Genomic DNA, 12200 nt, shown 5'->3' with positions numbered 1-12200 from the left:
GGGCATGCTGGAAAATTGGCTCATGCCACAACTGGAGACCGACAGCGCCGAATTCATCTTTCAACAGGATGGTGCTCCACCGCACTTCCATCATGATGTTCGGCATTTCTTAAACAGGAGATTGGAAAACCGATGGATCGGTCGTGGTGGAGATCATGATCAGCAATTCATGTCATGGCCTCCACGCTCTCCCGACTTAACCCCATGCGATTTCTTTCTGTGGGGTTATGTGAAAGATTCAGTGTTTAAACCTCCTCTACCAAGAAACGTGCCAGAACTGCGAGCTCGCATCAACGATGCTTTCGAACTCATTGATGGGGACATGCTGCGCCGAGTGTGGGAGGAACTTGATTATCGGCTTGATGTCTGCCGAACCACTAAAGGGGCACATATCGAACATTTGTGAATGCCTAAAAAAACTTTTTGAGTTTTTGTATGTGTGTGCAAAGCATTGTGAAAATCTCTCAAATAATAAAGTTATTGTAGAGCTGTGAAATCGCTTCAATCATTTGTAATAAACCTGTATATGCGTTATCTGGCGACTTCATTGAGGTAAGAATTTTTCTTTTTTTTTTATTCAGAATGATCTTTCAGGGCCATGACGCAGCACTGCTGACGTCCAAAATTTACCAGGTTAAATTCACAGTCAATTATTGAAAAATCATAAGTGAGCGACTGTTTAATTGAGACGTTAGTTACATTGTATTATTACCAGGTTACTGAATTTATTTTTTGTTGGGACGTTACACTGAATGTGAACGACATAATTATAATTTTTACTGTTAAGAGGTTTAGCAATTTTTTTCTGTTTTGAGGTTACATTAAACGAGAAAAGAGTTTTGTGGGTAGATTAAATTTGAATAAATTTTCGTGGGGAGGTTAAATGTGAAAGAATTCTGTTTTGAGGTTACACTAAACGTGAATATTATTAACGTTAATATTTTCTGTTGGGAGGTTACGGAAAAGAATTCTGTGGGGAAGTTACACTTGGCGACAACCGGCCAGGATCGTATTTTCTTTGTGAATTTCTGAAAAGTAGTCATATATCTGCTCTTATTTACTTAAATGTAGTTTGCATCTGGCGCAACGTATTTACTAATTTGTCACTCTTTCTTTCACAGATCATCGGCAATTTATTGCTCTTTGTTGTAATTGCTTGTTCCATTTTTGCTTCGTCTTTGTTTCATTTTGTGCTTAATTTTTGATTTGTGAAAAATGCCGCGAAAAACTGTTAACAGTACATCGCGATGTACAATGAGTGAAATTGCCGACTCGAATAATTTGACCGATAATACTTGCGACAGTGTAATAGCAATAATCCTCTAATTACAGATAATCGATGCCTGCCGATCACTAGTATTGAGTCAAATCCTAATGATGAGCAAACGAATTCAATTATATCCAGAGTAAATGTAACAATTGATGACGCGGCACGTTCCGTTGCAATGAACGCTGCCCAGCTTGACACACCCGATTTGCAAAATTTACGTAACGAACAGATAATTGTTTCTAACGTAGGTGAACAATATACACAAAACACGCCAAGTTTATTTGATTCCGGTGTAACGACAAACAGTGTACATCCGATTGACAAACCTTTTTGTGAATCAGACAATAGCCAAATGGTTACACAAAACGTGACACATGCAGATACACCATCACACAGTACAGAGAATAGAGCCGCTAATTTTGGCTGGGATCAAGTTATGGCATTATTACTACAAATCAATGAAAAACTAGACAATCAGCACACACAACTTAATGAAAATCTCAAATGACTTAATGAATCGTACAAACAACGTAATGAAAAATTCGACAACCATTTCAAACAACTTAATGAAAAACTAGACAACAATTCCAAACAGTTGAATGAAAAACACGACAACCTTAACGAACAGAACAAACAACTTAGTGAACAGATTACAGCCGTTACCGTGCAACGTCATGGTACTAAAGAACAATTACGTGAGGAAATTAAGGCTTGTGCTAGGAAGAGTAGTGGCGAAATTAGATCTGTTGCACAAGAATTAAGTAGTACACGTGTAGCCACAACGAAATTACTTAGAGATGAAAGTAGTGCAGTCACTGAACAATGTTCTGAAAAATCAACACAGTTACGCGACGAGTTTAAATTAATGTCAGCAGAACTTTCACACACGCTGGATGCGGAAGTCGATAAGAAATTTGAACAACAGAACAGCCAAACTGACGAACGTTTTAAAGTGACAGGAATGAAAAATGTTTCAGTCACTAACACATCACAGCATACGCCACTCTCCGAACATTTGTCAGACTCACACAGCCAGTGTAATTTAGGTTAGATCCCAGCCAAAATTAGCGGCTCTATTCTCTGTACTGTGTGATGGTGTATCTGCATGTGTCACGTTTTGTGTAACCATTTGGTTATTGTCTGATTCACAAAAAGGTTTGTCAATCGGATGTACACTGTTTGTCGTTACACCGGAATCAAATAAACTTGGCGTGTTTTGTGTATATTGTTCACCTACGTTAGAAACAATTATCTGTTCGTTACGTGACTTAGATTCCGAACAGTCACAGACAAACAGATTATCATACAATCCTGAACCAGTTGACACATTCAGAGACGATAACGTTGATTATAAGCAATTTTTATCTGTAAAAAAATCTAAGGCATTTAAAAATGACAGAACACAGACTCACTCTTTCGACTGGATACGACAATTTGCTTTTGAATTTTCACCGGCATTTCCTGTAACGCAGAAACTAGAATTGGACTGGATACAACAATTTGCTTTTGAATTTTCACCGCCATTGCCTGTAACGCAGAAACTAAAATTTATTAGCAGCGCGTAAGCGACCTTAGGGGATTCATTACACTTCAATGAATATGTGCCGTAGCGTGCACGGGGCCCCGAGCCGTAGTAGTGCTGTTTCCTCTTTAGTTTTCTGCACTGCTGCCTTCTCTTTTACTATCCTTTATATCTATCAAAACAGCTCTTCAACTATAGATCTATCTAGAATTAAGAATGAGTAAAGAAAACCTGATATGACAAGTTTTACCGAAAGTGACAGTTTCATTAGACACTCCAGAAATGACAAGAACTATCAGCGTGATTTTAATAATAGACAAAATTTTAATCATCAGCATGTACAAAATTATCAGCAACAGGAACCACATTTTGGTAACAATAGAGGGTTTCTCCGCAACAGCATAAAAGCCAGCCGGTTAGCATACCTAACCAACAATGTAATGTGCAAGGTCAACCAAGCTTTAATGTTTCGCCGCCTACACGTATAGCGTCGGCTCCGCCAAATAGTAACGCACAGCAACAAGGAAATCACTACGTACAGAGATCACACCATTTCAACTCACATCGCAATGCGCCGTATAGCAATGATTATTATGAAAGACGTAAAAGTAATGAGCACAATTTTCAGCGTAACAGTCGGTCTTACCAGCAGCAGAATCATCCGCAACAACAAATTATCATGAATGAACCAGACAGTAGATATCATCCCGAACGTAATACGTCACGACGAAATAACAGAACAGTACAAATAGTTGAAATGCCACAGCATCCTCCCGCAAATAACAGCACGTCAGAAAGAAGTTGACTAGATACAGTACAGGTTGCATCTTCCAGCAACGCAAGCAATACTTTTGACACAGAGAATCTTGTTCACGAAAATGTTATTACTTTTGACGACATCCGAGACACTCTTTTGCATGAAAAACCAGTTATTCAAAAAACCATTTCACACCCTGTCATTGAAGTAAAGATTGGATCATCCAAATTTTCGGCAGTAATCGATTCTGGATCACCCATGTCAGTTATAAATGAGGAAACTTTCAACGAATGTAACAATGAGAATACCTATCCTACGTTACCATTAGGCAAAACTAAAGTAAAAGGAGCAGTATATGGTAAAGTAGTAGATGTAAAGTTACAGACACACTTATCGTTTTGTATTGCAGGTCATACGTTTCACTCAAATTTTTGGATTGTTCCCTTATTGACAACAGACGTTATTTTAGGTACGAATTTTCTGGTACAACACGACGCAGTTATTGACTTTCAAAATTCCTATTTGATGTTAAAGGATGAAAATGTACAACTGGCATTAGAATTTCAGCACTCTTTATCTGCAGAAGAACAAACAATTAATCGTACAGAGGTCATTTCTGCGTCACGTAACATAGACTGTCATTCCACATTGTTCACAGATACGTACGCACACAACTATAATACTCCAGACGAAGCCGAGTATGACGTTATGCAAATGATTTCTGATAAAGTTCCACAGAGCAGCGCAAATACGGACGACGAACGTACTCAACTACGCTAAATTCTTTTACAGCAAGCTCCAGTTTTTGACAACATCCCTGGTACTATGTCCGGTTTTATGTATGAATTTCAAGTTAAACAGCACGACACGTTTAAAGCCAAACATTATTCCGTTCCGTATATTCACAGAGAACAAGTGAAGAAAGAATTGCAAGCTATGCTTGACCAAGGAATTATTGAACCGGCAGTTAGTCCCGCTCCATGTCGTTAAGAAAAAGGATGGCTCACTTCGCCTCGTACTTGATTCGCGTCACATCAATGACATTATTATTAATGAAACAGATCGCCCACAGACACTAGAAGAACTTCTACAGAAATTTCATAGTACTGCTATTTATTCCACGTTAGATTTGAAATCGGGATTTTGGCAAATTCAGCTCCATCCGAACTGCAGAAAGTACACAGCATTTCTCTGTTTTGGTGTCTGTTATCAATTTTGCAAATTACCGTTCGGTTTAACTATTTCTTCAGCAGCATTTATTCGCGGTTTAAATACTATACTTCCGACAGAACTTAAAGACAGAATCACAACGTATGTAGACGACATCTTATTGCAGAAGCTAACTGGTCTGAACACAATCTGATTCTTGAACAACTGTTGCAAACTTTTCGTGCACAAGGACTCACAGTTAATCTTAGCAAATCGCACTTTGGTAAAACTTCCATAAAATTTCTTGGACATGTAATTTCAGCAGAAGTCATTGCGCCTGACCCAGAAAAACTTCAAGCTTTACGTGTGACATTACTGTACCTACGACGAAGAAACAACTACGCAGCTTTTTGGGTTTAATTAACTTTTTTCGTAAATTTATTCATTACTCTGCTTTAGACACCCCTAGGTTATGTCAATTGACAGGTAAAAACACTATTTGGTCCTGGGATAGCCAAGCGCAGTCTGAATTTGTCAATCTGAAACAAGCTTTGTTGAATGGACCACTTTTATCGCATCCAGTTCTTACTAGAAACTTTTCCATTGCCACCGACAGTTTTAACACGGCTTTAGACGTACACATTTTTCAGGAAATTGAAGAAGACGGTAATACAGTAATTAAAAACATCGCCTTTGCGAGTCGCATTCTGTCACCTGCTGAACGCAATTATTCTGTTACAGAACTTGAAACATTATGTGTTGTATGGGCATTTACGAGATTTAGGCATTTTCTTTACGGAAGACATCCGACCGCTTACACAGATCATAGAGCTATACAGTTTTTACTTTCAGCAAGATTTACACACGACAGGTTAGGTAGATGGAAACTTTATTTACAGGAATTTAATTTTACAGTTGTTCATATTCCCGGTACATAAAATATTGTAGCACACGCACTATCCCGTTCTCTCAGCAACAATCAGCAAGACATCGCAACCAACTTCTGCCAAGCAAATTTTAGCATCATGTATATTCAACGAGCTGCATTCGAAAATTTTATTTCGGCATCATTACGAGACATAGCACAAGAGCAGAGCAAAGACAACGTATGGAAAGAAATTAAACACTTTTGGCAAGATATGAATAATGTTACCATCAGAAACCATTACACTGTACGCAATAACATTCTGTTTCGCCGCTCTCACCCTGACAGCAACAACTGGTTACTATGCATTCCTGACGAACTTGTTAACAAATTAATTTGGTATACTCATTTAAGTTACGCACATTACGGAGCCAGAAAATGTTTTCTTATACTGAGACAGAACTGTTATTTTGCCAACATGGAGAAACGTATTCGACGAGTTTTAGCGTCATGTAAAATCTGCCAGAAAGCTAAGTCAGACACGACTTCACATATTCCTCCGTTACATCCCATTGTACTTGTTAAATTGAGACACATGGCCGCTGTAGACATTTTTGGTCCGATTCCCAGAGCTAATAGAGGTTTTTGTTACATTTTTTGTTACATCTTTGTCGCTGTTGAACTCACTTCGAAATTTGTTACCTTCACTCCGTTACGCAAAGCTACTGCTGAATCAATTTCGAATGCATTTGTAAAACATTTTTTTATTTCATGTAGGGCATGTATTGAAAGTAATTTCCGACAATGAACCCCAATTTTGATCTGCTGTATGGACACATATGTTACGAGCAAGAAACATTTCTCCGATCTATATATCCAGGTATCACGCTTCTTCGAACCCTTGTGAACGACTAATGAAAGAAATTGGTAAACTATATAGAATATACTGCCATAAAACAACATATTGATTGGGATACACACATACTCTCATTCCAGGATGTAATTAACTCCATACCAAATGAATCTACTATGCTATCTCCGACTGTTATACTGAAAAATGTTGAACCACCTAACAAAATTAAAGACTTAGTTTCTTTTCCTACATCTCGTCGACTACGCCACCATGAAATAATTGACATTACACTCAACAACATCAAACGTACCGCAGAGCGCCGGAGAAGACAGCGAAAACAGGTTTGTACACGCCGTGACTTTCACATAGGACAGAAGATATTAGTATGTACACACTATTTATCCAACAGAGGAAAGAGTAGATGTAGTAAGTTTGAGCTTCTATACGCAGGTCCATATAGAATTCGCAGCATTCCTCACCCCAATGTAGTACACGTCGAAACTCTGAGAACCAGAAAAAGTAAAGGCAATCACCATGTCTCCAATATTAAACCCTTTATTGAATGAACATACTCTATGATTTATCACACTGTAATGCCATTTCCAGATTTTTATATGACCACTTATGCAATTATATTTGTATGAACACTTACTGATGATTATCATATTTTTTTCTGGCAAGTGCCCATCAAGGTAAGGTTAGCAGGCCGCTTTTCTTGTCGTTACACATCAGACCGTGCACATTTTTTCCAGATAAACTTACATATTTTATGACCAATTATGCAATTCTATCTATGTGACTACTTACTGATGATTATCATATTTTTTCTTGGCAAGTGCTCGGCAAGGTAAGGTTAGCAGGTCGCTTTTCTTGTCGTTATATATCACCCCGTGGACATTTTGCATTTTTCGTATATGTATGATTGTTTTCCTGTTTTGTTTGTATGCACTACGAAATCTTTAAGATATAACAAACATCAGTTGACTTTGACATTTTTCCTTATGATATCACAACATCGTGACTATTCTACTTTTTTTTTTTTTGCCACTGCAGTATGAGACTGTGTGTACATTTTTGCACCTGAACACTGTCTATGTTTTTGACATAATACATTTTATGTCATGCTATGGTGTATGCTTAATTATATCACTAGAAACAAGTTTTTATTTAATGAGTATATGATTTAAATGCAAGATATTAATCCTTATTCATCATTTTCAGAAAGCAATAACGTGTAAAAGAACTAACTTAAACAAACCACAGTGGATTACTATGTAATGGGAATTTCACCTTCGGAATGAACGAAAGAAAATGCAATACCATGTCATGAAGAGTAAATGGATCAGAATTAACAAGCATTAACAATAATATGCTATACACATCGTATGATAGCAGTCTTAACTAATTATTTTTCTTTCAGTATACGAGGCGATTGATGCAGGCTGTCAGACAGAACTACATATCTTAGTTTTAGTGATGAAATAGTCTAGAAATAAGAAACTCTATACTATGAATGGTTTTATGAAGTAAATGGTAATATGAATAATGAATAATGAAGTGTCTTTTTTGCAGATGATAATGAATGATGATGAATAGTTATATGAAGAATATGATAATATGAATAATGAAGTTTTTCTTTGCAGGTGATGATAGTAATGAAGTTATGGTAATATGAATAATGAAGTTTTTCCTTGCAGATGAGAGTAAAGATGAAGTTTATATATTTACTATTAGTTAAGAGAAGAATATGCTAATATGAATAATGAAGTTTCTCTTTGCAGGTGATGATAGTAATGAAGTTATGGTAATATAAACAATGAAGTTTTTCCTTGCAGATGAGAATAGTGATGAAGATTATATATTTACTATTAGTTAAGAGATGCTATGTAGTTATTTAAGTATATGTTGCAGTTCGTTTTGACAGTATGTCTTATGTCGCATGGTATAATTACTGAATGTTTTGGAAAGGACAGCTAGAGTACATACATATTTAGTACACGTTTCATTACCTGTTAATTCGAAGTTCACTACTTTTCAGCATAATATGTGTTTCTTCTTTCAGCTCAATAATCCATTTTGTATTTTTTCCAGGAGAAGATATTCATGAAATTAATGTGCTATAAGCAGTTAGTCATTAAACCTGTTCAAGTGCTTGCATTTTTTTACCCATTTGTGTGCGTCATTCATGAATGTGATCACATATACTCTACTTGTTTCATAACCTTGCTACAGCTGACTCATGACGAATGATGTTATTAATCGTTATTTGCAGAAATAAGTCAAAAGCAAATATTTTCATGCCCCAGCAATTAATTATCGATCTCAACGCAATGCATTGCTAGCACAAAAAAATGTATTACCAGTGCCAAATAATTCTACCAGTTTAAGATGTATTTCTAATTCTAAATATAATGCAAATTTCTCAGATGTATTGAATCCATTATATCTATGTATTATTGGACCACAGACCTTGAGTAGTAGTTATAGTGTGTTACATTTTAAATATGTCCTATGTCACTTGAATGATGAGTTCTGAGTAATACTGAATGATGTTTTGTAATAATGCATAAATGCTATGCCAATAATTTCTGTAAATAATATTTTTGTTATACTCTATAAATGATATGCCATTAATTAACTCTTGTTTCGATTGATCACTTCTGAACAATGCATAAAAATGGTTTGTAACTGGCCAATGAGTGCCAATGATTACTATAATTAGATGAATTATGTAAATGCTATGCCATTAATTAACTCTTGTTTTGAATGATGACTTCTGAACAATGCATAAAAATGGTTTGTAACTGGCCAATGAGTGCCAATGATTACTATAATTAGATGAATTATGTAAATGCTATGCCATTAATTAACTCTTGTTTTGAATTATCACTTCTGAACAATGCATAAAAATGGTTTGTAACTGGCCAATGAGTGCCAATGTTTACTGTAATCAAATGACTTATGAATAATGTTCTGTAATACTCCATACATAGTACAGAAATGTTTAGTAACTAGGCAATGAGCGCCAACAATTACTCAAATCGGTTGATAGACTTGTGTAATTCTCAATGATGACTAGCATAAGACTTAATGTCCTTCACCTTCTGACCTAATTACCAGAAATTACTGCAATATCCGTTTGTCCTGTCCATCCTCATGATCATGGAGCACTATATTTGGATTTTGCACTAATTCTACGTTGGTGAAAGAGTATGGATTCTACAAGACTGTGGTGTTGACACATCATGCTGTCCACCACCTTGAATGATGGAGATGTTATTACGGTCCTACTGTTTGGTGTACCTAATGTACTACCAAAATGATAACATTGAACATTAATACAACATTTCAGTGTGTTGGCTGCACTGATTAATACTTCAGGGAAGAGAACTTCAGATTGTCTCACTTGGTGTTGTGCTTCTGTAGAAAGATATGGACTTTCAGTGCAGCTATGTGCAACCTACTGTGCTACAACCATGATGCAATCCTTCCCTTTCCTTTCCTAGTTCTTGTAAAATGGTAAAAATATATACAGTGCGTGTGCACTTTATGTCATTTGTTAATATGTTTTGTACTCATTGCGTATACATTTTGTCATTTCTTGATATGTTCTGTACTCAGTGCATGTGCACTCTATTTCATTTCATGTTCTGCACTTATATATATGTATATACTCTGTTACTGTAAACTTAGTTAATTAAAAAAAATTTGTTGCTCATGGCAAGTCCAATTGACTCACCATCGCTGCCAAATTTTTGCCCCTCCCCCCAGTGGAGGGATATGTAAGAGGTCCGAGCAGATGTAATTTTATGTAAGAGGTCCGAGCAGATGTAATTTTGATGTATTGCTCATGCACTGCCTGCGATATCCAAGGTATACGAGAATCTCTGACCAGAGAGCATTGTTGATTGCAGTAGGAACTGTGTAGCTGTAGCAGTAAGTTGTTGCTAGTCTGCAGTCTGCTCTGGTCTGGTGTATCATGTTGGATGGGCCGGTCACGGCGCAGCGATGCCGGAGCCTGAGTATTATTGTATAAGGTAAAAAGCAGCCTCGCGCATATGTAGTAATGTTATCTCAACTCCCATGTAAATGTTTTAAAAATGTCCAAATAATAATCTTTCTCATATAAAGTAATTTTTTAACAACCATTCATTTCAATTTAAAGAATTTACTAATTTCTCCAATCCATGATCATCCCGATTATTGCAAAAGAAAAATCAGTTGTTTCCCTTTCATAAATGACAAATCTATCGGCCAGCATTGCACAGGGCTGCGCCAGAAAAAATTATTGTAAGTGCAGATATATATGCGTTATCCGGCGACTTCATTGAGGTAAGAATTTTTCTTTTTTTTATTCAGAACGATCTTTCAGGGCCATGACGCACCACTGCTGACGTCCAAAATTTACCAGGTTAAATTCACAGTCAATTATTGAAAAATCATAAGTGAGCGACTATTTAATTGAGACGTTAGTTACATTGTATTATTACCAGGTTACTGAATTTATTTTTTGTTGGGACGTTACACTGAGTGTGAACGACATAATTATAATTTTTACTGTTAAGAGGTTTAGGAATTTTTTTCTGTTTTGAGGTTACATTAAATGAGAAAAGAGTTTTGTGGGTAGATTAAATTTGAATAAATTTTCGTGGGGAGGTTAAATGTGAAAGAATTCTGTTTTGAGGTTACACGAAACGTGAATATTATTAATGTTAATATTTTCTGTTGGGGGGTTACGGAAAAGAATTCTGTGGGGAGGTTACAACTGAAAAGCCAACGAAACGCATACCTGCCTCATATCGTGTAGCGCCCCCGCGAACACGCAAAAGTGCCGCATGGCGAGTAGCATGGACTCGACTGATGTCTGAGGTAATGCTGGACGGAACTGACACCATAAACCCTACACCGGAGTCCATAAATCTGTAAGACTACGAGGGGTGAAGTTCTGTTGTGAACAGGACGTTGTAAGGCATCCCAGCTATGCTCAATAATGTTCATGTCTGGGGAGTTTGGTGGCCAGTGGAAGTGTTTAAACTCAGAAGAGTGTTTCTGGAGCCACTCTGTAGCAATTCTGGACATGTGAGGTGTGGCATTGTCCTGCTGGAATTGCCCAAGTCCGTCGGAATGCACAACTGACATGAACGAATGCAGGTGAACAGAGAGGATGCTTACATACGTGTCACCTGTCAAAGTCGTATCTAGACGTATCAGGGGTCGAACATCACTCCAACTGCACATGCTCCACACCATTACAAAGCCCCCACCAGCTTGAACAGGCCCCTGGTGACAAGCAGGGTCCATGGATTCATGAGGTTGTCTCCACACTCATACACGTCCATCCACTCGATGCAATTTGAAAAGTGACTCGTCCAACCAGCCAACCTGTTTCCAGTCATCAACAGTCCAATGTTCGGGTTGACGGACCCAGGCGATGCATAAAGCTTTATGTCGTGCATTCATCAAGTGTACATGAGCGGGCCTTCGGCTCCGAAAGCCCATATCGATGATGTTTCGCAGAATGATTCGCTAACTCACGCTTGTTGATGCTCCAGCATTGAAACCTGCAGCAATTTGCTGAAGAGTTGCACTTCCGTTACGTTGAACGATTCTCTTCAGTCATTGTAGGTCCTGTACTTGCATGATCTTTTTCCGGCTGCAGCGATGTCGGACATTTGATGTTTTACCGGATTTCTGGTACAATACACTCGTGAAATGGTCGTACGGGGAAGATCCACACCTCAACGCTATCTTGGAGATGCTGTGTCCCATCGCTCGGGCGCCAAC

The sequence above is a fragment of the Schistocerca piceifrons genome, chromosome 4 (assembly GCF_021461385.2).
Source record: "Schistocerca piceifrons isolate TAMUIC-IGC-003096 chromosome 4, iqSchPice1.1, whole genome shotgun sequence".
In the NCBI taxonomy this organism is placed as follows: Eukaryota; Metazoa; Arthropoda; class Insecta; order Orthoptera; family Acrididae; genus Schistocerca; species Schistocerca piceifrons.
This window is presented reverse-complemented; position numbering follows the sequence as displayed.